The sequence below is a fragment of the Quercus suber genome, unplaced genomic scaffold (assembly GCF_002906115.3).
Source record: "Quercus suber isolate HL8 unplaced genomic scaffold, Cork oak 2.0 scaffold_64, whole genome shotgun sequence".
NCBI lineage: Eukaryota > Viridiplantae > Streptophyta > Magnoliopsida > Fagales > Fagaceae > Quercus > Quercus suber.
The window spans coordinates 726,636-732,907 of record NW_027069529.1 but is presented as its reverse complement, the minus strand read 5'-3'; positions in this window follow the sequence as shown (position 1 = coordinate 732,907).

Sequence of the window (6,272 nt, the reverse complement as noted above, 5' to 3'; positions counted from 1 at the left end):
TTCAGAACCCTCAACCTTAAGGGGCTTCCCCTGTTTGGGATCCTCATTTTTCTGATTTAAAAATGCGCCTACATGTTTATGTTTAAGTAAAGACAAAACTAAAGGATAATCAGGTAAAAATACAACTCTAACTCCCACTAAAACATTACCTAAAAATTATGGCAACTTTTCTGTTGATTTTCAAATTTCTTTATCCACTTATAAATTAGATTCTTAAAATAAAAATTATATAAAATAATAGATTAATGGGCTTAAATAATGCTCTAGAGGCTCTTGCTTTGTCTGTTTGAGTTCCATTAAAGAGAAAAGTTGAATTTGTCTCACTGAGTTTGGATCGATAAAAATAATGTTTAAATAAAAATGAGAAGTTTAGAACCCCATGGTCCATGGCTTGAAAGTTTTTGCCGAAGCAGCAGACTTTTTTCTTTTTTGCGGCAGCAGCATTCTTAACGTGTCTTTTATAGTTTTATGGCATTCTAGTCTTCACATACCAATTGAATTATAAATATATATATATATATATATATATATATAAAAGTATACTATGTACTTGGTCCCAACTTATACATTATTTGTCAATTTGGTCAATTACCTTTCAAATATGTTAATTTGGTCTCTAACATTTTGGTATTACATCAAAATAGTCTTTACTATTAAGTGATAAATGAAAAATGTTGACAATTTGAGCTACTTCCCAAATTTTTCCAGATAGCATTTTAATTGAATCTAATGGATATATACAACAACAAAATAGCCCAATACTCCGCTTAAGTAGTTCACTAAGAGCATTCACATCCAATTTTGCATAATTTTTCTATTCTGACTTTTTAAAAACATACTCCTAATATTTTCTACCTTAAAAATCTACCTTTGCAATACACCTAAGTCACACTCTTTATTTAGAAATTCATTCCATTAAAGTATTCTTTTTTTTTTTCCTTTCCCACGTTCACTCCCCAAATGCCACACCCTATGAGACCTAGACAAGATCCAAATGAAACCAAATTCAAATTGAAACCCAAACCATACCTAAATGGAGTTAGGGCAAGACTTAGGTACAGTACTTAGGTGTTGTTCCTTAGGTTCCCTTTTTAAATACTGCCATGTGGATTTTTCTTTATGGGATAAAAGTGTATTTTTTAGATAAGTAGTCACATAGCTGAATTTTAAGAAGGGAACCTAAGAAACAATACCTAAAGTATTGTATCTAAGTTTTTTCCATGGACTCCACCCACCATCACTCCACCATCGCCACACACACCACCTCAATAGTCGAAGTCACACCAAAGTCAAACCCACTATTGCCTCCCAAACCCAAAACCAAACTCACTCAAACCAATTCTATCACCATTCACCACCACCTTTACTAAACCAAACCCTAGAACTGAAATCCACCAAATCATTTCTAAGATACCAAAACAAAAAAAAAAACAAAAAAAAAAGGGAAAATTGTTGTTCATAACCGAATTGATCAATTGACTTTTCTTTCCCTGAGAAACAAACGCACAAACACATTAGGAAAAATAAGTTAACGGATGCCCTAAAAACATTTGTTGTAAGTTATTTTAAGAAAGTTTGTATGAGAAAAAAAATAAAAGCAATTGATTTTTTTTACAGATTTTTTTATTTTCCATAAAAATTGTATTAAAACTTTCTTAAAATAGTTCATTAATGAGCACCCTAATGATACCCGTTAACTAGACTCCTAATAATATTCCATTTTGAGCAACACAAAACATGCGGCCCAATGATTACCGCACAGGACATGCTAACCTGCCTAGAAATGAGTCCAGGTTTTTAAAACCATGGATGCACCCAATACACCTTGCATTATGTACTATAAAACAAATGACCTACTTTGCAAAGTAATAAATTAACAAGCACTCTACATTAAAAATTGGAATGCTCTTGTCACAATATATATTCATAAATCGAGAGAGTATCTCCAAAGCTTTTTAAAGTGCATGGCACATTGTGCCATTAAACAAAATCTGGCATATTGTGCCTCCAATAATATCATATATCGCCAAATGTTTGGGACTTTTTCCGAGTGACCACAGCATACATTATTTTTTTTCTTCTCTTTCCTGTTAAGTTCACTCCATCTTTGTTTTTTCTTTAGGAAAAAAATGATAGAGAACAAGTGAAAGATTCTATCTAAATGTGAACATAATAATATCTAGATCTGCTGAGACATCGATCAATTGACAATACCTTACCTGATAGTTTTTTTTATTTTTTATTATTCTTTTATCTTTTAATATGAAAAACATGTTTTGTTTTTTTAATTTAAATTTGGAGAGTTTGAGGCCCCCTATCATATCTTTCAATATTAATTTACTCATAAAATAATCCAAATTATATGTCTTAGAACCGCCCCGGCTGATGCTATTTTTTTTTTCCCCCCGGAATCATTATGTTTATCACTTGCTTGGAAGAACAATGACCATAAAGATACTTAAGGTTTTCTTATTCTAAAAATAGAATTACGTAGGATATGATACTTTGTTTAAATGTTAATTAAAAATTAAAATCGGTTTATCTTCTTTCCCTTTTTGGCTAGAAAGTCGGTTCATCTTTCGCATTTTTTATTTATTTTTTTGGGTTGAACAAATCAAACTTATACATCCTTAAATTGATCTTGCTTCATAGAATTTTCTGTTCACTTTAACTTCTTTTGATTCAACTTCATGATACAGAACATGAAAAGGTGTAACTCTCTGGGATCACCATACCTAAATGTGGTAGTTTAATTGTAATATTGTTCTCTTAGGTTAAATGACATCTCTAATTGTTTTCAATTTTATTTTTATTTTTTAATTTTAGAAAAAGGATAATTATGGTTGGAACTTGGAAGTTAGAGATATTTATTATTTAAAATTAATTTAATTTTAATATGCTTCATAATTTTTTTTTAAAATTATAATCTAACTATTTAATCTCTAACTTATTTAACAAATAAATCTTGATTTAAAATGTTTGAAAAATATTAACTACGATCAATATGATTTAAAAGACAATTACTAGTTTTCAAATTGACTCTGTAAGGACCCAATTTGAATCTCAAGCCCAAAAGTCAAAAGGATCTTGGCCCAAAGAGCCCAATACAATAAATTTGTAGAGAATGAATTAGAAAACTAGGCTCTAATGAATTAGACAACAATTATAGTTGGCCTAGATGATAAGAAAGCAAAGATAAACTAGTTTTATCTAAAAAAAATCGTCATCGGCATAATTCGAAGAGATCAGTTCTTGTATATATCTCTTTTGAATTTAGTTACTAATCCAATTTTTGTTCCTACAGTGTTTTTCTCTTAATTCTCCGATTCCCTCTCCTGAAGGTATTCTTTCTCTTTTATACTGTCTTCCTTCTTTCATCCCCACCCTTTACGTATAGACCAGGTTTCTGACGTTGATTCTTGTCCTATCAGCACCTTTCTAAAATCTCTGGGAGTAGCTGTAAAGTTGAAAATTACTGTTCAGATATCATTTCCACATTAATGCAGCCAGAGAGTTAGCTACAGAGCATTCAATGCGACAATAGCAGCTTTCTCTTAGATATTTCATAGTTCCCCTTTGTCCCGTGCCTTCATGACGTGTATCCTTATCAGTAGAATTTCTTGGAACATTGCTCTGGATGGCAAACCACACCTTCAGATCTTTGCTTTGCTCAACTGAGGAGGCATTCACTAACGCGGACTCCCATGATAGCGGTTGCCTGTCCTTGGACTACTAGATGTCCCCAGATTGAGCCTTTGGCCCAACATATATATAGATATATACTACTGGGCCTACCATACCTACAGGCTTAAAGGGAAAATTTTGGAATTATATAATACTAACTTAATTTAAATTTTATTGCTATAAATGATGGGAAAATAGTACATTTTAAATTGTTACAAACATGCTCTATGTCTGAATAATATATAGGGGACACTACATAAATTAAGCTTAGAGTTTGTACTTTTTATCCCGTTTCAAATTAAGTCACAGCTTATTAATTTTGTCAATTAAAGAAACTTATGAAATTTTTTTAATTAATTTTTTTTTTATCTATTTCTGTTATTCATTTTCATTATTCTAGGTGAATAATGGAGTTGAAAAAAAAATGATAAGTTGTTGATTAAAATTTGTGTTCTACCTTGATAATTAATTTTGATTTTTAGCAACTACTTCTGTAAGAGAATCTTTCTCTTTCTAAATAAATCTTTCTCTTTATTCAATTGACTATTAAATTAATTTATCAACAAGCTGTTGGTGAAATACGAAGTTTAATAAATGGTTTCTCACTTTTGTTTGCATTGTTAATGTCTAAAATAAAATTAGAGATGAACAATTTTAGGACTTTGATTGATAAAATTAAAAACTTGAGATCTAATATGAAACATAATATAAATTTTAGATATTTTTATGTAACTTTATCTAACATGTATATATATTATATCTTTTAGGTTTATATATATATATATATATATATATATATTTTATTTAACTTAATCATTGCTGCAATTTTTTCCCAAGAACCACCTTATTATTTACACCTCTTAGACATTAACTCTGATTATTGATCTTACAGTCAAATAAACTTTTTTCACAAACAATTCATCCCCAAGTCCTTGTAGGTCATAACAAATGTTCACAATAATTTCATAACACTTATAAATTTATCTATCATCTCACATTTGGGTCACTAAAAAAAATTAAATTTTAGATAATGGTGATCCCAAGCATGTGATGATTGATAAATTAAAGGATATTGTGAATTTTTATCAAAATTATGTTATGTCCATAATATTTTCACAACAGTTTGCAAACAAATTTTAAATTGTAAATTATTACTTGTTCTAATTTGAAATTTTGAACTTACCACTTAAATTAATTTTTTGCTACTCCTAAAATTATTGTGAAAATACTGTTGACAACTTGAAATAACATTTCTCTTTTTATTATGATTAGGTTTTTTTTTTTTTTTTTTTTTTTGGTTCTCCAATGGGAAAAAAAATTAAGGGGAAAAAAGGGCTATCGGTTTTTGTCTACAGAAGTAGAAGTTGAAGGAATTGGGAAGTGTAACTATGACACTTCTTATCAAGACTGACATCTTTATCACCACACACGTTCATAACGTTCATACAAATAATCATCATTCCGTATGGAAAAGTGCTCCCACTGTCATATGACTCAGATCTTCTTCACTCCCACACGTGGGCACATTTAGGATTTCTAGTCACCAAACAACATATTCGGATTTCGGGTCCAACATTATATGTCAAACAAAAATAATAAGAGAATCGAGTAAAACAAAAAATAGATTTTTTTTTTTTTAAGGAAAAAGCTAAATGCCCTACAAACATTAGTTTAGGAATTTTTTTTAGACTCTTATAAAAAAAGAAATTAACTTTTTTGATACATTTTTATATTTTTCATAAAATTAATATCAAAACTTTCATAGAATAGACTATTATCAAATGCTCTAAATTTTTTTTATATAATAATAAGAAAATAGATCCAAATCATATAGGAGTACTACTCTATATTATAAAATTACGTTTTATCCCAAATCACTTGACATTAATTAATAATGGTAAGACATAGATTCTTAAAAACAAAAGGTAGGATGCATATTATGGGTCCGTTTGGATAGCACTTATTGTTGCTGAAAGTTGATAAAAACTGATTGTTGCTGAAAACACTGTAGCAAAATAATTTTTAAATGTGTAAATAGTATCGTGGGACCCACTTTTAATATTAAATATTGCGTGAACAGTGCGTGAACAGTGTGTGAACAGTGCGTGAACAGTAAATTTTGTCCCCAAAATGTCAACAATTGCGGCAAAAAAAAAAAAAAAGAAAACGCAGGAAGCAAAACGCGCCGTGACTATCCATCGTATCCAAACCCAACCTATATGTGTACCATGATTTTTGGGTCAAATTTGGACATGTATTGGTGAGTTCATACTAAGAGCATTGCCAGTATGTAAAAAAATATGCATTTTGCTTTTACAAATACTGTTTTATTTATTTTATATTTTCACTTAATAATATATCATATGTCTCATTCTTTATTTTATAATTCATCCCAATAAAATAATCTATTTTCTAGACACATTAATGATAGTAACACTAGCAACAACCCGTTGCCAAACACAATGCTGCCACCACCTCTAACCAAAACCCCACCGCCAAAATGCAACCCACCTTGACACAACATCGAGACCCACCCCACTGTCGATCTACTTCAGAGAGAGAGAAAGAGACTAAAGCATGAGCCAGAG